The sequence below is a fragment of the Gorilla gorilla genome, chromosome 7, assembly GCF_029281585.2.
Source record: "Gorilla gorilla gorilla isolate KB3781 chromosome 7, NHGRI_mGorGor1-v2.1_pri, whole genome shotgun sequence".
Classification (NCBI taxonomy): domain Eukaryota; kingdom Metazoa; phylum Chordata; class Mammalia; order Primates; family Hominidae; genus Gorilla; species Gorilla gorilla.
In genome coordinates this window covers 5,207,481-5,233,492 of record NC_073231.2, presented here as the reverse complement: position 1 = coordinate 5,233,492, position 26,012 = coordinate 5,207,481, and the positions used below count along the sequence as shown (strand labels likewise).

The following is a 26,012-nucleotide window of genomic DNA, read 5'->3' as shown; positions in this document are numbered from 1 at the left end:
GCAATTCTCCTGCCTCAGCCTCCCAAGTAGCTGGAATTACAGGCCCACGGCACCAGGCCCAGCTAATGTTTGTATTTTTAGTAGAGATGGGGTTTCACCGTGTTGGCCAGGCTGGTTTGGAACTCCTGGCCCACCTTGGCCTCCCAAAGTGCTGGGATTTCAGGTGTGAGCCACCGTGCCCGGGCAACCTAGCTTTTTTAAGTGAGAAAAAGATTTGAACAGACACTTCACGGAAGAGTAAAGATGGAAAGCAGGCATGTGAAAAAAGGTCCTATGTCATCAGTTATCAGGGGAAATGCAGTAAAACCTTGAAAGAGATACAACTCTCCACTATTAGGACGGCTGGGAGACCATTAGCCCAGGCTACAGGGGTCCTGGAGGGATGTAGCGCCGCTGGAACCTTCGGGCAAGGCTGGTAGAAACCCAAAAGGGCAGTCAGTTTGGAAAGCAGCTTGGCAGCTTCTCATAAAGTTAAACATACACTACCATTGACACAGCCACTCCCATCCCAGGCATCAAACTAAATGCCCAAGTGAAATGAACCCAATTTCCACAAAAACTCCTGCGCTCAGTATTTACAGTAGTTCATTCATCATTGCCAGAACCTGGAAACAGCTCCAGTGCTTTCAGCAAAGGAGTCCATAGAAACACCGGCTCGTTCCTGTACTGGAACATGGGCACGTTCCTATACTGGAACAGACACCGTGTGATCCTATGCTGCAACGCGCACTGCGCGATCCTATGCTAGAACACACACCACGCGTTCCTATACTGGAACATGCACCAAAAGATCCTAGACTGGAACAAACCCTGGCATGTTCCTGTACTGGAACACACATCACATGATCCTATACTGGAACAGACACTGCACATTCCTATACTGGAACAGGCACCGCACGTTTCTATATTGGAACACACACCACACGATCCTACACTGGAATACTACTCAGCAATTTATAAAAATCAACTATTAATTCATATAGCCATACAGATAAGTCTGTAATACATCATACGAACTGGAAGAAGCCAGTGTCTCAAGGTTGCCTCTGGTAAACTCCATCTATGTCACATTTTGGAAAAGGAAACACGACAGACAGAGAACAGGCAGGCAGGTGCCTGTGGCTGGGAGCAGGGCAATAGGAAACACAGAACTGAAGAGTAACAGGCCCACACTTGCAGGTGCCACTAAACTAGATCTTAGCAGAAGTGTTTACCCCTTTAATATTCACATTAAGTCTAAATCAAAGTATAAACAAACAAGCAAGCAAGCATCCAAGCTAAAAAGTCAAAATAAGAACCACCGAACAGAAGAAAGTAAAGGGGAAAAAAATAATAAAGACAGGAGCAGAAATTCATAGAAATTAAATAGAAAAAAGTCCACAATCAAAGGCCAGGCACAGTGACTCAAGCCTGTGTAATGCCAGCACTTTGGGAGGCCGAGGTAGGCGGATCACTTGAGGCTAAGACTTTGAGACCAGCCTGGCCAACATGGTGAAACCCTGTCTCTACTAAAATTACAAAAATTACCCAGGTGTGGATGCGTGCGCCTGTAGTCCCAGCTACTCTGGAGGCTGAGGTGGGAGAATTGCTGGAACTCAGGAGGCAGGGCTGCAGTGAGCTGAGATCATGCCACTTGCACTCCAGCCTGGGTGACAGAGCGAGACCTTGTCTCAAAAAGAAAAAAAAAGAAAAGAAAAAAGTACACAATCAAGATAATCCAATCAAAAAGATCATTTTAAAATTCTGGTCAGAGTTACATGAAAAAGAAGGGAAAAAAAGTGTAAAATATATCTCAATTACACTGATATTAAAACTGTTTTTAATTTTAGTCAAAAATTAAAAATAAAACACTAATAGACGGTATCGATGAAAAGGGAAACATAAGTAAAAACAGTGCAAAGATTAAGTAGATCAAAAGAAACACTGTGAACTTTGGCCAATGTATCTGAAAACTAAGATAATATGGAAAAGTTCAGAAAAAACACATTTTCCTGAATTGTGTCAAGAAGCAGCAGAAAACCTGAATATTCCTATAACCCTAACAGTTATTGAATCAGTGGTTTAAAATCTTTCCACAAAGAAAACACCCAGGCCCATGTGTTTTTAATGGCAAGTTCAGCCAAATATTTAAGGTAAAAGAATTCCAACTGTACAAAAACTGTTCCATAGTAATCAAAAGCACCATTTTACAACTCATTTTATAAGGATATATAAGCTTAGTAGTAAACCCTAACAAGAAAAACAGGAGAAGCAAGAATTACAGGCTAGTATCATGTCTGAAGATGGATAGAATAACCCTAAACAAAACAAGAGCAAGCCAGACGTGGATGTGCTCAACATCACTCATCACTGGGAAAATGCAAACCAGAACTACAATGAGATATCACCTCATCCCAATTAGAATGGCTATTACCAAAAAGACAAACAAGTCAGGAAGGATGTGGAGGAAAGAAAACACTAGTGCTGCTGGTGGGAATGGAAAACAGTATCAAGGTTCCTAAAAAAAATTAAAAATACAACTACCATATGATCCAGCAATCCCGCTACTGGGTATTATCAAAAGGAAATAAAGTTAGTGTCAAAGAGATCTCTGCACTATCATGTTCACTGCAGCACTATTCATCATATCCAAGATATGGGACCAACCCAACTGTCACATGCCAAAAGATGAATGGATAAAGAAAATATTGTACTTATAGACAGTGGAATACTATTCAGCCATAAAAGTGGAATCCTTTCACTTTGGGCAACATGGATGAATATAAAGGACATATGTTAAGTGAAGAGAGCCAGGCACAGAAAGGCCAACACCACATGATCTCACTCATGTGCAGAATCTCAGAAAGCCAATCTCACAGAAGCAGAGAGTAGAATTGTGGTTACCAGAGGTTGGGTAAGAGTGTGGAAGGAGGAGACGGCAAAAGGAAGGTCAATAGTGCAAAGCTACAGTTAGATAGGAAGACTAAGTTCTGGTGGTCTGTTGCACAGTGGAATGACTGGAGTTAACAATAATGTATTAATTATTTCAAAATAGCTAAAATAGAGGTTTTTGAATGTACTCATCACAAAAAAATGGTCAATGTTTGAGGTAATAGATATGCTAATTGCCCTTATTTACCCATTATGCAATTTATACATGTATTAAAACATCACATTGTACTCCATAAGTGTGTATAAGTATTATTTTCAAACATAAATAACAAACGTTTACAAAGAAACTCATACGTCTATGGCCAATTGATTTTTGACAAGGGTGCCAAGACAATTCAATTATGAAAGAACAGTCTTTTCCACAGGTGGTGCCAGGAAAGCCGGACAGCCAAATGCCAAAGAAAGAAGTTGGATCCCTTCCTCACACCATATGCAAACATCAATGCAAAACGGATCAAAGACCTAAATGTAACAGCAAAAGGTATATAAAACTCTTAAAAGAAAACAGCATAAATCTTCATGACCTTGATTAGGCAATGGTATCTTAAATACAACATCAAAAGCACAAGCAGCAAAAAAAGAAATAAACTGGATATCATCAAAATTTAAAACATCTATGCTTCAAAGAACACCATCAAGAAAAGTGAAGGTGAAAAGACACCCTATAGAATGGGAAGAAATTATTTGCAGGTCATACGTCTGATAAGAACTTGTATCTAGAATACATAAATCCTCACTATCCAATAATAGACAAATAACCTAGTTTAAAATGGGCAAAGGATCTTAATAGATATTTCCCCCAAAGGAGATATACGAACAGCCAACAAGCACATGGAAAGATGTTCAACATCATTAGCCATTGGAGAAATGCAAATCATAACCATAATACCATACCCTAAAATACCACAATACCATACCCTTCACACCACTTAGGATGGATAGAAGAAAAAAGCCAAATAACAAGTGCTGTTGAGGATCTGATGAAATCAGAACCCTCCTGTATGGCTGGCAGAAATGTAAACTCATGCTGCAACTTTGGAAAACAGTCTGGAACGTCCTGAAAATGTTCAAACAATTCCACTCCTAGGTATATACCCAAAAGAAATAAAGACATATGTCCACGCAAAAAGTTGTGCACAAATATGCACAGCAGAATTATTCACAACAATCAGTGTACACAACCCAAAAGCTTTCAACTGACTGGATAAATAAAATGTGGTATATCCATACAAATGAATGTCATTCAGCAATAAAAAGAAAATACCTGACATGACATGGACGAACCTTAAAACTTTATGCTAAGTGAAAGAAGTCAGTCACAAAAGTCCATATATTGTATGATTCTGTTTACACGAAATGTCCAGAGCACAGAAATCAACTGAGACAGAAATGGATTTGTGGTGGCCAGGCCTGGCCTGGGGAGGAGGCAGGGGAAGGGAGGATGGCTAAGGCAGGTGGGGTTTCTTTGGGAGATGCTAAAGCCATTGAATTGTGTACTTTAAACAGGTCAACTGCACAGTATATGAGTTACAGATAAGTAAATTTGTTAATAAAAGATAACATTTACTGTACAGTTTCATGTATATGAAGTTGAAATATAAGCAAAACTAATCCATGTGGTTTGGAGTCCCCATAGTGGGGATCCTTGATAGGTGAGGAAGGACAGCATGGCTGGGAAGGGGGTCAAGAGAGACTGTAGTCTACCAGTACTTCCTTATTGATCCTTGATGGGCGACGAAGGACAGCATGGCTGGAAAGGGGGTCGAGAGAGACTGTAGTCTACCAGTACTTCCTTGTTCATCCTTGATGGGTGAGGAAGGACAGCATGGCTGGAAAGGGGGTCAATAGAGACTGTCGTCTACCAATATTTCTTTGTTGATCTGGCTCCTGAGCAGAAGGCTGTGCTCCCTTCATGAAAACTGAGTGGCTGTGAACTTAACAACTGGCATAACTTTTTGCAGGTATGTCATTGTTCAATAAAAATGTCTTTAAAAAAAGTAAATCGATGTATACATGAACCATCCCTACCATTTTTATCCAGCTTCACTTCCTAATAGAGAAATTACTAATTACTCACTCTCACAAACACACTTCCTTTCTAACTCATTCACAGCAATGGCAGAGCTGACGAATACTCTTCATGGTGAACCACAAAGTAAACAAAAATACGTTAAACAAATGAAAAAAATTAGTAGAGCACTCCATATCAAAAACATTTTTTTGCAACAGGTACTATTAAATGTCAAAAGTCATTTACAAAATAATTTACATCTGACACATTAAAACATATTACCAATGTTTTAAAATATTTAATCCCCTAAGTAATCCATTAAAGTGTGTCTAAAACAAGCCAGATAAACTTCAATGACTTAAACATATGTTTTCCGTACAGTTACTCTTATTGACAACTTAATACACGTGAAGAAATGTAAAGATATCATGTAGCGAGGACACAGTGACAGAAAGTCTAAGGCTTTCTTTTTAAATCCTCCTTTACAACTACTCTGCGTTAGGAATGTGGTGAATGCAGCGACAAAGCTTTCAATCCTCCCAGACCAATCACATCACACATCACATCACACAAAGCAACAAGATAGCAAAACCCAAAAACCATTTACAGCAACCAGGTGACCAGACAGCCCAGGGAGTGCAAAATATGGGGAAGTGCCCCAGGATCTACGTGCCGTCCGCGTCCAAGGACAGAGGGGCAGTGGCTGGTGAGGGACAGGCCAGGCCCGGTGGAACCCCAGGAGAGGCCGTGGTGCCCACTCCACACCACCACTCCACACCATGGCACAGTGGCCCAAGCCAGGCCCCAAAGCCGGAAGGGGATTTGCCCACCAGCAGTCAGTGTGCAGAGGGGTCTCCCCGTAAAGACAGCCCCCGTGAACTCCTGATGCTGATCAGCCACACCACCCTTCCAGGAAAGGGTCTCACCCTGGGATGATAATAGGACTGAGGGAAAAAACACGTCAATAAAACCAGGGGCAGGGAACAGAGCCAGGAAATCTCAGAAGTCAAACTGCCACCTTCTTAACTTCACATGAAAACGACAGAAGGGAGAGCTCTAGGAAGTCGGAAAAGCTCTCCCGGATTCTGCTTTCTTCCCAAAGTTCACCTACATTAAGGTCACATAAAAATAAGCAACAGAAAGCTATCATCATGGTCAAATCAATCCAATAAAAATTATTACAGAAAACAAAGAAGCCGAATAACACCCCTGCCTGCACACAACGAAAGCCCGCCACAGAGGTACATCCATAAAGTGATCGAAAGCCCGCCAGAGAGGCACATCCACAAAGTGAGTCAAAACTACCACCGGCTGCTGTAAAACAAGCTGGAAGACACTAAGAAGATTACACATGGCAGAAAAGAACAATGTAAATCAGAATTAGAAAAACTTAAAGCTGAAGCAACAGAACTCAGGGAAAAACGTTTAGAAATAAATGATAGCTCATTTCAGAAATGAAGAATAAAATAGAGGAAACAAGAATGAATAATCACAAATGATGCATTAAGAAAAATATAGGGTTGAAAAAAGAAGAAAACCCCCAAAAAATGAAGTTGCAAATATTAGACAGGCAAAGAAAACATAAAGAACAGATAATAAGAATCTCTAAAAGTGAAAATCAGAGCAGCAGAAGAGAACAAATGTTAGAAGCTATAATTCGTAAATGTTCCCTGAAAACTTAAAAGTTTGACTACATATTGAAAGAACGACCATGTACCAGAGAAATTAACTCAGAACGATGAACACCAAGGCACATAATAATACTGTTACTGAGCAACAAAGACAGTAAAAGTCCTCTGGCGTCGAGACAGAAAGATGAGTTACTTTTAAGGGAAACAGATTCAAGCACATGCCTGTTCAACAGCATTGTGTTAGGTTAGAGGAATACAGAATAACATCTTTAAGATATGCCAGGAAAGTAAATATCAGCCAATCATTGCATACGCAGCAAACCTGGTCTTCAGGTATAAAGGACACAGAAAAACTGACAGCAACGTATAATCGCTCAAGGAGTATTGTTCCCATGAATATGTTTTGAAGAAAGTTCTAGACAACAAACTCCAGAGAACCACAAGGACTAGAGAGATGGCGACCTAAGGACAAGTAGTTAGGAGTAAACATGTGGCTACTCATAGAACCCTAAGTGATTACCAGAAGGGAAAGAATGCAGAATTTAATGGATCTGCTCTGACAATGCCAATATATTATGGCATTAAAAATGCAGGACAGAGGGGAGCATGTGAGAAAGGTACTTGGTGTCTTCCGTAGTCACACTGGTGGCAGTGTCCATATCGTTATGTTAAGACTGCCAGGTACATGATGTAGGATAGAGAAAATGTTTAATTATGGACTGCTGTAACTCTATTATATCCTGTGCTCTCGAGAATCAGGATACCTAGCATTGAAAACAAGAGACACAAATGTGATATAAAATAGCCATAGTAAAAAGTATTCCAAATTCCTAAGTTCAAATTGGAAGTATCAGTATTAATTCATGTGACAGTTAGTCTTCAAAAACTCACATGCTGCCGGGTGTGGGGGCGGCACCTGCGGTCCCAGCTACTCAGAGGCTGAGGCAGGAGAATCGCTTGAGCCCAGGAGTTCAAGGCTGCAGTGACCCAAGATCACACCTGTGAATGGCCACTGCACTCCACCCTGGGCAATATAGCAAGACCCCATCTCAAAAAAAAATCACATGTATTTCTAGCTTTGCCTTACAAGGGTCTAGAAACAATGACCTTCATGTAGCAATGTACACCCCTAGTAACCGGGTCGTGTTCTTGAAATGCCAGTTTCACTAAACAGCAGAGTTCCTTAGATAACAGATAATTCCAAGTATGGGACAGAATATGGGCAACATGAACATCTATCAAAGGCTGCCAGGGTTGTGTCCCAAGGACTCAGAGCCAAGTGAAGAGGCCCCCACTGGCCAAAGATGGACAAGTGTGAGCGTCAGTATGAGCGACCCTCACACTGCGCTGAGATGCCAAACGTGCGCCAAGCATGAGTTCATCATAATTGTTTTAATGAATTGATCCTCTTTGGAGGGTGAGATAAACCAATTCATTACTTGATAACTTTTAAATTCAGGGGAAGAATTGAGGATTTATCTTGCCTTTCCCATATGAACTGCTCCGTTTCATAATGAAATAGATGAAGGGCTGTTGTTTTATAGAAACAAGTTCAATTTATATATGAGAAATAAAAGGTAAAATCAAAATATTACCACTCCCCAACTCCTAGTGAATTAATAGGCCTAGGCTCTCATCAGTCAATACTTTCTGACATCACCAGATAGTGAGAGCTAGACACAGCATCCCTGGATGAAAGGGCACAGCCACTGCTGAGTCCTGCCAAGCAGAATACACGAGGGGATCCAGTCTCTGGATCCAGCTGCCAAGGCTGAAAACACAGAGGAATGCACGATGTGCACCATGTAGACGTGTTCACAGAATCCAGAGTGTGGGGAGACGTGCAGGCATGTACCGTGTAGACGCGCTCGCAGAATCCAGAGTGTGGGGAAACGTGCAGGCATGTACCGTGTAGATGCGCTCACAGAATCCAGAGTGTAGGGAGACGTGCAGGCGTGCACCGTGTGGACGCGCTCGCAGAATCCAGAGTGTAGGGAGACGTGCAGATGTGCACCGTGTAGACGCGCTTGCAGAACCCAGAGTGTGGGGAGACGTACAGGCCAAACGGCCTGGGGAAAGAGGAGCAGGAGAAGAGGCCGTGGATCGAAAGAGACCTAAAAGGCATCTCAGTGGAGACAGATCTGAAGGCTGAGCTGCAGAGGCAGGGAATGCCCATGTGGGTGATGAAACGGTGAACAAACATGAAGAAGTCATAATCATGAGCATCAGGACAGGGGCACTTAGGGTGGGAGCAAGGGTGCTGACCAGGACGAGGCACACAGAGGGACAGGTGGCACCATCCTGTTTTTCACCGAGGTGGTGATTCATATCACAACCAAACTTCTGTACCCTTTGGCCAGACTCTTCCCATCCACCCTAAGACCAGGCCTGGGAACCACCATGGTACTCTCTGCTTCTGTGAGCTCAATGTTTTAGATTCCACATATAAGTGAGGACAGGTGGCATTTGTCTTTCTGCGCCTGGCTTATTTCACTCAGCATAAAGTCCTCCAGATTCATCCAAATGACAGAAATGCCTTTGTCTTTTTAAAGGCTCAATAGTATTCCATTGTGCATCTATATCAGCACATTTTATCCATTCACCTGTTGTTAGACATCTAGAATGATTCTATATCTTGGCTACTATAAATAATGCTGCAGTGAACATAGGAATGCAGACATCTCAACACACTGAGTGCAATTCCTTTGGATTTGTGCCAAGAAGTGGGACGGCTGGATCACATGGTAGTTCTGTTTCTATTTTTTTAGGAACCTGCATACTGTTTTCATAATTGCTACTCTAATTTACATTCCCACCAACAGAGCACTAGGGTGCCCTTTTCTCCCCCTCCTCACCAACACTTGTTTTCTTTTGGTTTTCAGTAACAGCCATCCTAACAGGTGTGAGGTGATATCTCACTGTGGTCATATGTAAGCTTTTCCTGATTTAACAAAATAACAGGTAACCTCACTGATGAGAATTTTGAGCATCTAAGCACTGTGATGAACTTCTGCTTACAGATTTGCTAAAGACAGCACCTCGCCATTTCAGATGCTGTTTGTCATAACCACAGACATGCTCTCACTCCCCAGGAAGTCACCAGCAGGGGAATCACAGTCCAGCTTTAATTAATTGCCTTTACTTCTGTCTGCCTTCAGCCATGATGGGCAAGCAAGAAGGCTCTTTTTCTCTCATTAAAGAAAGTTCTTCATTACTTGTTCTTTTGACTTTTAAGGGATCCCTGTTTGCAGTAAAAGAAGTTTAATTGCATTAACATGACAATATAGTTAGGAGTAAAAAAAAAATGTACAAGAGCTTTTCCCTTTTTTTGGTGTCCCTGAGCAGTTGTCCAAGCTAGAAAGGGAAATCCACTGGATCTATAATTAATATTTTTTACTTTAAAGCTTATCAAACAATGTATATTATGGATTAATTGAAATTCCTGAAGACCCATATATTATCAATGTACAGTAGTGGTTCACAACCCTTGCTGTACAATGACATTTTTCAGGGAGCATTAAAAATAAAATAAAAATAAAATAAAATATAATAATAAAATAAAATAAAATAAATACTGATGCCAAGACCACATCCCAGAACAAGTGAATCAGGATTTGTGTGAGTGGAGTAGCTGATTTCTCTTAGGTTTTAACCATGAGATTCCTAAACACAATGAAGTCGTTATGCTGAAAGAGGAAAAGGTTCTGACCACTTTTCATTTTAAAAACATTAAGAACTTAAAAGGAACAAAGGGAGGGGAAAGACAAGAAGTACGATGCCAGCATCCCTTAAATTATTGTAAAGTATGTTTAGGACATCATCAGGAGTCTGCACATATTTAATTCAATTTCCACCATCGTCCACACTACAGGATCCACACAGAGTAGCTAACTTAACATTTGTTTACCAAATATTAATATATACAAATTTCAGGCTGCGCACTGTGGCTCACGCCTGTAATCCCAGCACTTTGGGAGGCCAAGGCAGGCAGATCACTTGAGGTCAGGAGCAGTCTGGCCAACATGGTGAAACCCCATTTCTACTTAAAAAAGAAAAAAAAAAAAAAAAAAAAAAAACTAGCCGGGCGTGGTGATGCATGCCTGTAATCCCAGCTACTCAGGAGGCTGAGGCAGGAGAATTGCTTGAACCCGGGAGGCAGAAGTTGCAGTGAGCTGAGATCGCACCACTGCACTCCAGCCTGGGCAACAGAGTGAGACTCCGTCTAAAAAAAAATTATATATTTTATATATATTAATATATACATATTATATACACACACACACACACACGCACACACACACACATACACACAAACAAATTTCTACAACGCGCCCAACACAGCAGCCAGCCTGGGAAGCCAGGATGGACCAGAGACTGCTGCCTGCGGCCTGAGCGCGGCCTTAGGTCGGGCAGGCAAATAAAAACACGTCTGCACCGATACTTACTAAAGTAGGGATGGTGATGAACACGCTATAAAAATGTTGAAAAGGATTCTGAGAAATAATTTTTTAACATTACATTCTCTAGTATTCTCATCGTGCTTCAGTTTGGAGTCTTGGTCAAAACTGGTGTTTAATAAATTCAATGAAACGTTTATTATGAGTCAGGAACTGCGAAAAGTGCCAGGAACACAAAGATGAATGACACACTCCTTATCCACAAGGTGCGGCCCCTTCTTCTGCAGACTGCACAGGTCCGAGGACTGGCCAGGCTGCCTCGAACACGAGGCCGAGCTCATGCCAGCAGCACTGGGCACACGGCCCGCGAGATCCCGAGGCCTGAGCGCGTCCGCTCCCGGGATCCCCGCCAGGAGGAAGGCGCTGCCACCCACGTGTCACAGATGGGAACATGGAGATGCTGGGGGTAGCGCCCTAACCCTGACCAGGAGATGGGACGTGGTCGAGATAGGACTCGAACCCCGGGAATCTGGCTCCAGAATCTGTGTTTCTAACCATGACATTATGTAGCCAAGTAAGAGAAGAACATTGTTTTCCTACCACAGAATGTTAGGGGTGGGATCTGCTAAGGAGAACAGCAGCAGGTGTGTGCATGTGCGCTGGCAGAGACGCGCGAGGAGAGGCAGAACAGAAGAAAAACATGAAAGGAGACGAGCGCAGAGTCTGGTATCGTCCTTCGGTAAAGTGATGAGGGAAACAAAAGATCTCCGTTTGATGCCATCTTTAAATAAGCAGCTTGTTAACGTGGTGTTCACATGAAACGCCCTCGTCTCCTTAGCAACGCGGCCCTGGCCCCAGCAGGGCCCTCTCTCCAAAGCCCTTCCGGGGTCAAAGGGCAGCGCCTGCAGGCCGGGGAAACGGAAGTAGGAGCACCCCACCCCCACCCCCTGCCCACAGGCCGCATTCTCCAGCTCGGGCTTTATTCCCACGAGACGCTGGCCTGCAGAGGGTCACCCCGGCAGAGCCTCAGCCTTCTGTGCCCCCGCGCCTGCCAGGCCTCGAACGCTTGCCAGGAGATCTCAGGAGCCTGGCACACAGGAGCCCCCGGACCCCATCCCTGCCAGGGCGCCTGCAGGACCTGCAGAGCATCGCCCCATCCAGTGCCTCTTCCCGGACAAGGATAATGGCTGCACAGCGTCTACTCCACAGGAAAGAACATGGACGGGGACAGTCACCTCCAGCCTGAGCTTTGCGGGGCACTGGAAGCAGGAGGCGGCCGGGGCTTTTCGGCCGAGTCCCCGGCCTGCAGCTGCATTCTCCAGCTTTTCCTGACACTGTAGGATTCGGTGTCTAAATTTAAGACCAGAGAAAAAGCGTTCAGGAACAACACAGCTGTTGCGCCGCCGCTGTGCTCCACGGCTGCGGGTGTCCTTTACATCTCGGCATTTATTCTGAGTTAAGTGCGGATCCATTCACCCTCATGGACAAAAAGTCTTCCAAGGAAGGAACGTGTCTTACACCCAAAAATGACCAAACCTGTGAGAAAAGGTCTGCGTTTGATACATGAAGGGATGGATACACAAACATCACAGTTATGGCAGCATAACAGGAAAGCAGTTCTGAGACAGCGACGGTGAGCCTGGACCCACACGAAAGAACGTGCCACAGACCGGCTGGTACGGGGAGAAAGCATTAACTCCAGAGAAGGGAAAGCCTGAATTAACTGTAAATTAGCAGCCATAAATACTCTTTAATAACTAAGGATTTCAGACATTTGGTGACGCAGCCTAGCACAGAGAAAAGCATTTAATTCCAAGTTCACAGGTAGCAAACCTGAAGTTCAGGAAGAGAACTCGTTTTAAGAGTGCCTCAAAACCTGCACTGCGGAGAGAAGTCCTGTCAGCAGGGCCAGCCACAAACGAACCCCCGGACACAGGAGCACGGGGGACAACGGACTACAAAGCCACCACCAAAACCCTGAAATGTCAAGATGGGAGAGGAGGATGGAGAGAGGGGTGGGGTGGGGAGCACTCTAGGGGGCGGCGTGGAGCACAGTGGGGAATCTAAAACAGGGCCTGGCCTGGGAGCGATGTCGTCACGTTTTGATTTTTCACTTCATTTCTCCCAATGTCTCTGGAGAAAGCCACTTCAAACCCCAAATGTTGGCTTACTAGATTTTGGAAGCAGATAATATTTGAATAGAAGTGGGAAATATTTCAAGAATATAAAGAGAAACATATATTTAAAAGTAAATGTTTTAAATGGCAGGCAATATTTCAAATAAAGTTTTATTCCTTACTACTCAGTTGTTTGGTGAATTCAATTCAGCGCATAGTACCAGACGAGGAGCATTAACTCCATCCATATGAAAGCAGCCCCCCCTCCACAAACACCCATGCACATTAACACACGTGCACACCAACGTACATGCACACTAACACGTGCACACATGTGAGCAGTAACCTGCATGCACCTGTGCACCCCAACATAATGTAGACATGTGCACACTAACATACATGCACACACAGAGAGAGGCACACATACACACATGACACAATGTGACAGCCTTGCTTGAGTTAATGAAGTCTCATTCTAGAAAGTTTGTTTTTGTTTTTATTTTTAAACGATTTCAATCTTTATTGTAGGTTCACAGTTACACGTGCAGGTTTGTTACATGGATATACTGCATGAGGCTGAGGTTTGGGGTACAAATGATCCTGACATCCAGGTACTAAGCATAGTACCCAATAGGATCCTGTCACTCAGGTACTGAGTGTAGTACCCAATAGGGCATAGCACCCACTTGACCCCCTCCTCCCTAACAACAAGGAGGAGGTCCAGGACTGCATTTCCCAGAAGGTTTCCTTTTCTTGCACTAATTTGGTCAAGGAAGACAGAGTGTTTTAAAGGTAGAAAGATCTAACCACTCTTAAAACAATCACAAGTTAAAGTGCAGGTAGGTGGAACACAGCAATGAGATTTGCACTTAATGTTTAAGCTGAATAGCACTAATTCTGTTCATCAAAAACGTCCTGAATGATGTGCTTGTGGCACTGAGGAAGGCAGGCGCATGCGTCGGCCTGCATTTGCTCAGAGCCTATTATGAACTTCATGGAACTATAATGGCTTAAACTTCTCAGCTTGTCTTTATGTCTGGCTCATATTTTGCCATGTTAAAGCCCACAAATTAAAACAGCCACACGCTGGCATGCAGGACTGGCTCTGCCCCACGTGAGGGGCAGGGGCATATGGGGTCACAAAAGCCAGCACTGCTCTACTGGGACTGGTCAGCCCATGGTCTAGTCCTCCGCTTCTTCCATGAGTGGAGACACAAAATGACTGAATAGGATCGCATCCTGAGACGAGCTTGGTGTACTAGGCAACGCTGAGTTGCCTGGGAACGTGATTCAGCCCTGGTTTCTGTTTCCCCTAATGAATCCCACTCCTTGGTTACTGAATGAATTGGGCAACGTCTCCAGGCCTCTTTGTGTCCCACACAAGGGCGAACCCACTGCACCAATGAAAAGGCACGAATTCTCGTCCCACTGAGGAGCCACCAGCTCCATAAATAATTTTTTTCTTTTTTACCACTTTGAAAATGGCAAAGAGGATAATCCAACCTGTCATGTTCTGAGATAAAAGGTGAAAAACTTCCTTTGCAACTATGTTCCCAGGAAATACAGAAATTTTGTCTAAATTCATGGTAAAAAATCTCTAAAGATGAAAGGTATGCATACATTTAAATAAAAAACAAGTCCTCTGGCAGCAGAATAATGACCCCCAAAGAAGTCTACACTGTGATCTTCAGAAGCTGAGAAGTGGTGACCTCACATGACAGAGGGACTTTGCAAAGGGGAGAAGCCGGGGGTCCTGAGATGAGACAGGGGTGATCCTGGACTAGCCACGGCCCATTCTAATCACAAGAGTCCTTAAGCCAGAGAACCTTGAGCCAGAGATGCAGGATCAGAGACACCCCCACCCCACCCTCTGCTGCTGGCTTTGCTGATGGAGGTGGGGCCACAAGCCAAGGCAGGCAGGACCCTCCAGAGCTGGGAAATGCTGAGAAACAGGTCCCCCCAGAACCTCAAGAGGAGCTGGCCTGGCTGACACCTGGATTTTAGCCCAGCAAGATCCCCGCTGGACCTCCGACCTCCAGAACTCTAAGATAATAAACGTGTATGGTTTAAGCCAAGAAGTGTGTGGTAACTTGTTACAGCAAAAAGCCTGAATTCTCTCAGGAATGGGTACTGGAGTGCTGACTCCCCCAGTGCGCCTTCCCAAAGCCTTAGGAATAATTGGGTGACGTCACCACTACTCTGACAGAGCTCTCAGACATGGGCCTTAATCACATGTCTGCCATTTTTTAGAAACACTGTGAAGACAGCATGAAGACAGGTAAGCCCTGTATCAACCCCAGTGCTGCTCATGGGGATGATGGGAGGATGTAGTGCTTGTCACAGATGTTTACTGGGTTTGCACCTTCATCTACATGAATTTGAAATCCAGATCAGTGTGCTGTGTGAGAAACCAGAGTGATGAGAAAACGAGGGGCCCTGTAGCCATCATCCCATTACAAAGAACTGACTTCCAGGAGGAAGAGCCCACCCCATGTCCATACACCCCGTGCCATCTCTCTCCTCCTAGTTGATCCCACAGTGTCTTCGCTGCTCAGCTCCCACCCAAAGCTGAGCACGGTCTCCTGTCAGGGACCAGCCCAGGCTCTCAGCATGTGCTGCCTACTGCAGCTAACATTCTTACACAAACACAGTTGTGCTCACTTCCTTCACAGGCACTCTGAAAAGGGAAATAAAGCTTTAACATAAATGTTTATCAAAAAAATCAGTGCAAAAGAAAACTGACAAGCAGATATCCCATGACCACAATTAACATTTTCCCAAAATACAAAGATAATCTGACATTAGAAAACTTTAATAGGATCACTTCTCAGTAAATACAACAGTGGATTCACCAATCAGAGGCAGAGACAAGCAGAGCCTTGACTTACAGATACACCTAAATAAATCCAGAAGAATGCAGGCAATGACTGTAAACAATAAAATTAAAATGTGACAGCTGGAAACTGGATCACTTCCTTACACCTTATATAAAAATTAATTCAAGATGGATTAAAGATTTAAATGTTAGACCTAAACACATAAAAACCCTAGAAGAAAACCTAGGCAGTACCATTCAGGACTTAGGCATGGGCAAGGACGTCATGACTAAAACACCAAAAGCAATGGCAACAAAAGCCAAAACAGACAAATGGGATCTAATTAAACTAAAGAACTTCTGCACAGCAAAAGAAACTACCATCAGAGTGAAAAGGCAACCTACAGAATGTGAGAAAACTTTTGCAATCTACCCATCTGACAAAGGTCTAATATCCAGAATTTACAAGGAACTTAAACAAATTTTACAAGAAAAAAACAAACAATCCCATCAAAAAGTGGGCAAAGGACATGAGCAGACACTTCTCAAAAGAAGACATTTATGCAACCAACAAACATATGAAAAAAAGCTCATCATCACTGATTAGAGAACTGCAAATCAAAATCACAATGAGATACCATCTCACGCCAGTCAGCATGGTGATTATTAAAAAGTCTGGAAACAACAGATGTGGGTGAGGCTGTGGAGAAATAGGAACACTTTTACACTGTTGGTGGAAATGTAAATTAGTTCAACCATTGTGAAAGACAGTGTGGCCATTCCTAAGGATCTAGAACTAGAAATACCATTTGACCCAGTGATCTCATTACTGGGTATATACCCAAAGGATTATAAATCATACTACACACACATGTATGTTTACAGTGGCACTATTAACAATAGCAAAGACTTGGAACCAACCCAAATGTCCATCAATGATAGACTAGATTAAGAAAACGTGGCACATATACACCATGGAATATTATGCAGCCATTAAAAAGGATGAGTTCATGTCCTTTGCAGTGACATGGATGAAGCTGGAAACCATCATTCTCAGCAAACTATCACAAGGACAGAAAACCAAACACCACATGTTCTTACTCATAGGTAGGAATTGAACAATGAGAACACCTGGACACAGGGCAGGGAACATCACACACTGGGGCCTGTTGCGGGATGGGGGGCTGGGGTAGGGATAGCATTAGGAGAAATACCTAATGTAAATGACGAGTTGATGGGTACAGCAAACCAACGTGGTACATGTATACACCTATGTAACAAACCTGCATGCTGTGCACATGTATCCTAGAACTTAAAGTATTAAAAAAAAAAAAAAAAGTGACAGCTGGACCGGGCGTGGTGACTCAGGCTTGTAATCCCAGCACTTTGGGAGGCCAAGGTCAGCGGATCACCTGAGGTCAGGAGTTCAAGACCAGCCTGGCCAACATGGTGAAACCCTGTCTTTACTAAAAGTACAAAAAAATTAGCCAGGTATGGTGGCCCGTGCCTGTAATGCCAGCTACTTGGGAGGCTGAGGCAGGAGAATCACTTGAACCCAGGAGGCAAAGGTTGAAGTGAGCCGAGATTGTGCCACTGCCCTCCAGCCTGGGTGACAGAACAAGACTTCATCTCAAAAAAAAAAAAAAAAAAAAAAAAGTCACAGCTGAATGTTTAAATAGGGTTTGTTGGCAAAGAAAGGCTTTTAAAGTAAGGCACCAAAGTCAGAAATTTTACTTCTTACATATGAAACAAAATAACTCAAATGGCAACATGAGAAACGAAAATACTTGAATTGTAAATATATGAAAAAGAGTTAATACCTTGTTTTGATTTCAAAAGAATAAAATAAACATCCTAGTAATATTGAAATGAGAAAATAGACCATGCAATGCATGCACCAAAAAGAAAAAAAGATGGAAAACAAGGAAGAAACATACTCAGTAGCACCCGTAACTTAAATAAATAGAATTGCAAATTATGTATCATCTGCCAAACCAAGAACTATACCAAGAATTTAAAAAGCAAATGTTAAAAATTAAAACAACCAAACTCACGGAGATAGAGAGTAGAATGATGGCTCCAGTGGCTGGGAAGGGTCATGGGGGTTGGAAGTAAGTGGGGATGGTTAGTGGGTCCAAAAAAATGGAAAGAATGAATAAGATCTAATATTTGATAGCATAACAGGAGTGACTATAGTTTAATAATGTAATTGTACATTTTTAAATATCTAAACGGGTATAATTGGATTGTTTGTAACAAAAAGGATAAATGCTTGAGGGGATGGATACCCCACTGACCCTGATGTGATTATTACACAGTGCATGCCTGTATCAAAATGTCTCATGTACCTCATAAATATATACATCTACTATGTACCCACAAAAATTAAAACTTAAAAAATTAAATAAAAAGCAAATGTTATATGTATAATATTGGTGAGAGGGCAAATAGGTACATTTGCCTAGAAACTATATTAAAACTTTACAATGAAGATCTTTAAAAATCTCTACGTCTTTTGAAATATTTTAAGTCCAAAGAGCTATTCCAAGGAAATAATTAAGTACTCAAATAGAGGTAATTTATCCAAGCATTATTTATATCACTGGAGAAATGAACATTGTTGTCAATAACGAGAGACTGGTACATAAACTGAGGTGTGTGCATGTAACAGGGAACCTCATAGCTATGAACAAATTTTGAATATTTGATTGACAAGGAAAGCACCATAATATACTGCAGTTATAATAGGCACAAGATATCAATTTTCATTAATATAAACTATGAACCTATATGTGACTACGAACATAGAAAATATGGAAAGTAAACCAAAATGTCAATAACAACCATCTCTGAACCTTTCAACTTTTCTTAATTTTGTTTGTTAATTTTTCGATGGTAAGACATATGGCTTACATAGTTTGAAAAAAGAAATAACTAACTTAAAACAATTTATAGTTTTCACGATTTCTAGAAGCAAAGCTCTGAATTAGACAGAAGGTCCTTTTTACCTTTATAATGTGTATACTTACTTTTAAATAATAAGCTTATTTCCTAACTTGTTGAACTAAAAAAACTTAGAATTCTTTACTTATAAATAAGCACGATGGGTATTCATCATCCCATACCCAGAAGGCCTGGTAATAAAACAAGTGTTCTCTTTCCTTGAGAAATAGAGAGACCTCGGGCATTTGTCACCTTCATGGGTGATGAAATGGGACAGGTGGAACAAACTTCATCAGGGTCAGAAAAGACACTGACAAATCTGAACTAGAACTTGGTTTCCAAAAGCCAGGCAAATATTGATTATTTTTACACATTCTGCCTCCACTTTATTTTGTAACATTAGAAACTGGATTCCTTACCAATGTAACCGGCAATGTCAGTTATCTCACAGTGTTCTTGCTAGTTAAGGGAGAAATGGAAGAAAACACTATGGATTTCTCCTGGTTTAGCCTCATAAACAATGAAACCAAATTGGACTCATGGGTTTAATTTTAAAAAATCAGGTTTGTCAAAGCTAAACATACTTTAAAAAATTAGAAGGAATTCCCAAACCCTAACTAAAAGCCAGTGATTCATTACCCAGTAGAAATAAAAATAATATGTTTTAATACAGAGTTGCTTCTTGGAACATGGATCCATTACATATAGACACTGAGAATAATAAATCGTTGCGGGAAGTCAGGGTCCCCAAACGGAGGGACCGGCTGAAGCCATGGCAGAAGAACGTGGATTGTGAAGATTTTATGGACATTCATTAGTTCCCCAAATTAATACTTTTGTAATTTCTTATGCCTGTCTTTACTGCAGTCTCTAAACATAAATTGTAAAGATTTCATGGACACTTATCACTTCCCCAATCAGTACCCTTGTGATTTCCTATGCCTGTCTTTACTTTAATCTCTTAATCCTGTCAGCCGAGAAGAATGTATATCGTCTCGGGACCCTGTAATAATTGCATTAACTGCACAAATTGTACAGCATATGTGTTTGAGCAATATGAAATGTGGGCACCCTGAAAAAAGAACAGGATAACAGCAATTGTTCATAAGAGAGATAACCTTAAACTCTGACCACCAGTGAGCCAGGCAGAACAGAGCCATATTTCTCTTCTTTCAAAAGCAAATGGGAGAAATATCGCTGAATTCCTTTTCTCAGCATGGAAGGTCCCTGAGAAAGAGAATGCGCGCCTAGGGGTAGGTCTCTGAACTGGCCCCCCCGGGGCGTACCTGTCTCTTATGGTCGAGACTGCAGGGGTGAAATAAACTCCAGTCTCCCATAGCGCTCCCAGGCTTATTAGGAAGAGGAAATTCCTGCCTAATAAATTTTGGTCAGACCAGTTGATCTCAAAACCCTGTCTCCTGATAAGATGTTATCAATGACAGTGGTGCCCAAAACTTCATTAGCAATTTTAATTTCGCTTCGGTCCTGTGGTCCTGTGATCTCGCCCTGCCTCCACTTGCCTTGTGATATTCTATTACCCTGTTAAGTACTTGATGTCTGTCACCGACACCTATTCGTATACTCCCTCCCCTTTTGAAAATCCCTAATAAAGACTTGCCGGTTTTTGTGGTTTGTGGGGCATCATGGATCCTACCAACGTGTGATGTCTCCCCTGGACGCCCAGCTTTAAAATTTCTCTCTTTTGTACTCTGTCCTTTTATTTCTCAAGCCAGCCAACGCTTAGGAAAATAGAAAAGAACCTACGTGATTATCGGGGCAGGTCGCCTGATAATAAATGTGTCCTCAGTTTCTTTTCCACATAGTCTTTGTCTCTGAGCAACATAGATCTATTCAGTTACCTGGACAAAAGAGAATTTTCTTTTGCAAAATAAATTAGATTTCTACATTCAGAATTATTGTGGGTTGACCCAGAACTAATGCTAAGAATTCATGCTACCATTTATCTTATTTCCAATGAGACAAAATATGAAAATGCAGTCATTCCTATGCTTGTCTAAGCACAACAGAAACGTAAATACTGTTCTAAGTTCTGCATGAAGATTGCAATTGCAATAATTACCGAAGAAAGGGTTATACACGCAATTATTTACACTGAACTATCATATCATTGAAATAACCGTTTGAGTAAGTTCAGTGGGTTGTCTCAAAGACATGTGATTGTTATTCCTGAAAGTCCAAATGTGTATTTTAAAAATAATCCATTTAAATGAATTTGCATGCAAGTCTGCTACCATTCAATGCCCTAAGAACACCCATGAAAAATCCTCACATTGAAGACAAACGGTTCTATATCAAGGTTATATTATCTCCTTCTCCTTCTTATTCACACTCCAGAAGATACCTAAGTTTTATAGGTTAGGTAATACAAATGAAGCCTTTTCAGCATTTTGGTCTGGATGATTCTTGGCTGTGGCGCTGTCCAGGCCCTGTAGGATGCTCTGTGGCATCCCCCCCCACCATGACCCATCAGATGCTGGAAGTAAACACCCTCCAACTGTGTGACCAAAAATGTCTCCCCACATTGCCAAATGTCCCCGGGGACAAAACTGCCCCCGTTTGAGAACCACTGCCATAAGGGGAAACAGCAAACATCTCCGTGGATATGGGGCAAGCCCTTCTGTAGTTCTGAAACACCTCCTCTCGTGAGAGAGAATGGAAAGACTGGATGTTTCTACAAAAACATTCACGAGAAAGACTGGTGCGAGGCTGGAAAATGAGGACACCTCTAAGCTTCTCTCTCCTTCCTCAAATCCACATAAATGACAAAGGTCTAAGAAGAAATCCCAAACGTAGCTGGGACACAGGAACACATAGGCCACCAACGAAACACAGCACTGAGGTCCCTCGAGCAGCAGAAGAGACACGTCAGCATGACCGAGTGAAGCACAGACAGGCAGAGAAGGCTGTGAGAGGCGGCGCGGGCCCCTGGAGACACCAGGCTGCAGCCACAGGCAGAAGGCAGGGCTCCCAGCTAATTCTGCTCAGCAAAACAACTACTTCCCAAGAATGTCACAGAAACACAAAATACCCAGCACCCAAAAAGGTGAAAATTCACAGGGAAATTCTATAACACTAAATGCCTGTGGGAAAAAAGTCTCACATCGCTGACCTCAGCTTTGACCTTCAAAAAACCTGAAAAAGAAGAGCAAATTAAAACCAAAGTGAATGAAAGGAAGGAAATAATAAAGACCAAGACAGACATGAGTGAAGCAGGGAACATAAACACAACAATGAAAATCAATAAAACCAAGCCAAAAGGAAGGAAATCAGGACATCAAAGAGGTATCTGCATGCTCATGTTGACTGCAGCTCTGTTTACAACAGCCAAGATCTGGAATCCACCTAAGTGTCCGTCCACAGACAAATGGATAAAGAAAATGTGGTGCACGTACACAGTGGAGAACTATGCAACCATAAAAAAGAATGAGATCCTGTCATTTGCAACAATATTGATGGAACTGGAGTTGATTGTGTTATGTGAAATAAGCTGGGCACAGAAAGATAAACACAGCATGTTCTCAATTATTTGTGGGAGCAAAAATTAAAACCCTGAACTCATGCAAATAGAGCAGAAGGATGGTTACCAGGGTAGTGGAGGGTAAGAAAGGCTGGTTAATGCGTATAAAAATATAGTCAGATAGAATGAATACAATCTAGTATTTGATGCCACATCAGGGTGACTACAGTCAACAACTTCTTGTATGTTCTAAAATAACTAAAAGAGTATAATTGATTGTTTATAACACAAAGTAAAGATAAGTGCTTGAGGTGATAGATACCTTTTTCATCCTGATGTGATTATTTTGAAGTGCATGCCTGTATCAAAATATCCCAAGTAGCCCATAAATAAATACACCTAGTATGTACCCACAATAATTAAAAATTTTTAAAAAAGAAAATCAATGAGACCAAAATCTGGTTCATTGATAAAATCAATAAAATGGATAAACTTCAGACTGAAGAGGAAGAACAGCGAGAAGACCCAAATTAGCAACATCTGGAATGAGAGGGATGATGTCGTTAGAGATAATAAGGGAACAAGATGAACTTCATGCTAACAAAGTTTCTCAGTGGGTGGCGAATGCTTTGCCCACAGGACTTGGTGGTGCTGAAGACTGCCTGGCACTCACCGCTGGAAGGAAGTGGGGCTGCCTCCGGGCAGAGGCCAGGTGCTGTGGAACAGCCTCCACACCCAGGAAAGCCCACAACAGAGAACTCTCTGATCCCAAATCCTAACTGTGGTGCCTGTTCATCCTAAAGGTGTACAGTTTCCCACAGAAAGCTCCACCCTCCCAAGCTAGAATCTAACAGCACAACCTGATCCAGCAGCTGTGTGGCTGAACCACAGGCACGTGGGTCTCAGGCGTCCAGGGCATGTATGTATCCTGACAGCCGTACGGTAGCAGAGACCCTGCAGATGGTTCTGTGGGGTCATTTTGGGGACAGTGAGGGCAGAGGAAGAGCCCTCCTCTGGCAGGGTCTGCAGTGAGTTCTGGGGGGTTTCTCAAGCCGGCTCCTGCAGGATGTGGTGCATATCTTACTCGCACCTGCAGCCAACACAGGGTGCTGCTTGTCCTGCAGCCAGAAGAAATCGCTCCAAAGACTGCCACGGAGGTGGGGCGGCCCCTCTCAAAATCTCTGTCTCCTATCCCCTGATGCCCTGCGGCTTCCATGGCCCCTCAGGGAGTGAGATGCCAGGGGACAATGCGGGGTGCTCCAGTGAATTGCGGCTGGAGGCTGAGCTGCCTGTGCCACCAGACCAGTGGGCAGAAAGGAAGTGGGTGTGACCACATCCCTGGAGTGCAGGAGAGCCTCTATTGCTGCTGATGAGGGCAGCATGTCTGGATCCTGGGTCCTCTGAATCGCTAGCACTACCACACTTACCAGACAAAGCTTGCAGAGGATGGCAGTGACCCCAGTGAACCCAAACAGGCGGAACCACCAGGAGGTCAGCACTCATCTTCACCAGAGGGGAAGCTCCCGGAGCCAGGACTGGGGCCAGGACAAGGGGAACACAGGTGGGGGTGGGAACAGGAGTCACAAACACTGGGTCCTCAAACCATAAAAGCTGCCCGTAACACTGCTGTGTCATGCAGATATTTATATAGGAAAAGTAAGCCAAAGCGCTCCCTCATTTCCTGCAGGGAACCCTGGCAGCATCTAAATCAAGAGGGGCTGTGCTGAACCAGAGAAAGAAGAAGGAATGTGCCCGGGCATGGTGGGCTCATGCCTGCAATCCCAGCACTGTGGGAGGCCGAGACAAAGACATCGCTTGAGCCCAGGAGTGCAAGACCAGCCTGGGCAACATGGCAAAACCCCATCTCTACAAAAAAATACAAAAATTAGCCAGGCATGGTGGCAAGTACTTATAGGCCCAGCTACTCAGGAGGCTGAGATGGGAGGATCACCTGAGCCCAGGAGGTTGAGGCTGCAGTGAGCCATGATGGTACCACTGCATTCCAGCCTGAGTGACAGAGGGAGAAAAGAAGAAGAGAGAAAGAAGAAGGAAAAAGGAAGAGGAGGAGGAAGAAGGAAAAAAAGAAGAAGAAACGTTGTCCCAGGACCCTTTCGGAGTTAGGGGACGTGACAAATGTGATTGCAACTTCCCGTTTGGGATAAAGCTAAGTGGGATTCCATCGTATAAGGGATAGCTGTGTCTCACGGGCGCTGCCATTGTCATCGCACAACAAGAGAACGAGAGGACAGCCTGGGTGGATGGACCCAGGCCGCAGACTCTTGACCTCCCCCGTCCTGGCTGCCCGGGCTCCCGAATGGCCTCCCTGCACTTCTGACAGCTCCCCGTGCTGCGAATGACCACTTCCCAAAGTGCAAGACAAAACGACGACAAACATCAACAACAAAAACGTTTCAATCAACATCTCTGGCAGCTGGAGGCAGGCGCCATAGCTATATCCTGACACCCACACATCCCTGCTGGGGTGCGTGTCCCAGGAAGGGGTCTGTGCAGAGCTCTTGGGGGTCTCCTGCTGAGCCCCCCGCTGCTGGAGCTGATGGAAGTCAAGGCTCTATGGGATGCCTGATTTCCTTTTTAACAAGTTATCTTCTGCTTAAACACACCAGAGTGAGTCTTTTCTTTGCAATTAAGCACCCTAACTAATTCACAGGACAAATAAGCAATTGCCCCTTGCTGGTTACAGGGAGTTTCAATGGAGAGTTGACAAGCGTACTGTGGACTGTCTTTTCTGATCAGGGGGGAAAGCAGATATCAAAAATAATAATAATAATAATGAATTCAAGCTCGCCTTACAACTCCTCAGAAGCTGTACACAGAGCTCCCGAAATGCCAGAACAAGAGCTGCCTGTTCCTGAGGTGGCAACCTGGTCTGGCAGCCTGAAGTCAACACCATCTTCTGAGGCCACCAAGTGGGTAGAGAAAGTATCAGAACTCTGAGCCAGAACGTGTGAAGCTGCCACCAAGTGAGACGTAAAAGAAGGAAAGAAACAGAAGGAGATGACAGGGCAGTGGCAGCAACATGGCCCCCCCTGAAATTTAGACCTTTGCATCAGTGCAAAGCACCTCTGGAATAAGAAATAAGAAATAATCCTCTCTTCCCTTTGACAAATCTCGTGAAATGCCGTCTCCGTGACTGTGTGCTTCACCCACTGGCACTGGGGCAGGTAAACTGACAAAACCCTCCTCTCGAATCTGCTCTTTGTGGGACTGAGGACTGCAAGAGGTGGGCATGGCCCTCTGGACAGTCCCTGCAGCACCCAGCTGTGGTCACTGTGGCGTCCACAGCCCCAGGATGTTGTTGTCCAAAGACTGTGTCCCGTCTCACCACGCCCAGGCCTGTGGACGTGCACTCCTGTTTCCCCACACACCACCAGCTTCCACAGGAAAGCTCTTCGAAAGCCACTGGAAAATAGTTCAGACTGCTATTTGAAAAGCTCCATTCTGGCAGTATTTGGGGACAGTTTGCAGTCACACGTACACTTGGTGAATGCACAGATTCATTCGGAGCACACGCAGTGACGTGGCCCTGCTCCTACTCTCTGTCAGGCCTCCCGAATTTCTCAACATTCTCTCACCACTGCCAGTGATAACAGCAGAAACACTGTGCGCATGAGAAGTTTTTAAACACAGCTCTGTTTGAACAGAGAAACATCCAGCTGAAGCTGTGGACA

At 43.4% G+C, this 26,012-nt stretch overlaps 1 protein-coding gene across 2 annotated transcripts in view; it reads right to left on the bottom strand.

Annotated features, from left to right (window-relative positions):
• The window catches only part of DLGAP2 (DLG associated protein 2), a 968,326-nt gene that overhangs the window by 841,032 nt on the left and 101,282 nt on the right, over positions 1 to 26,012 (bottom strand). The gene's annotated exons all lie outside the window — the stretch shown is intronic.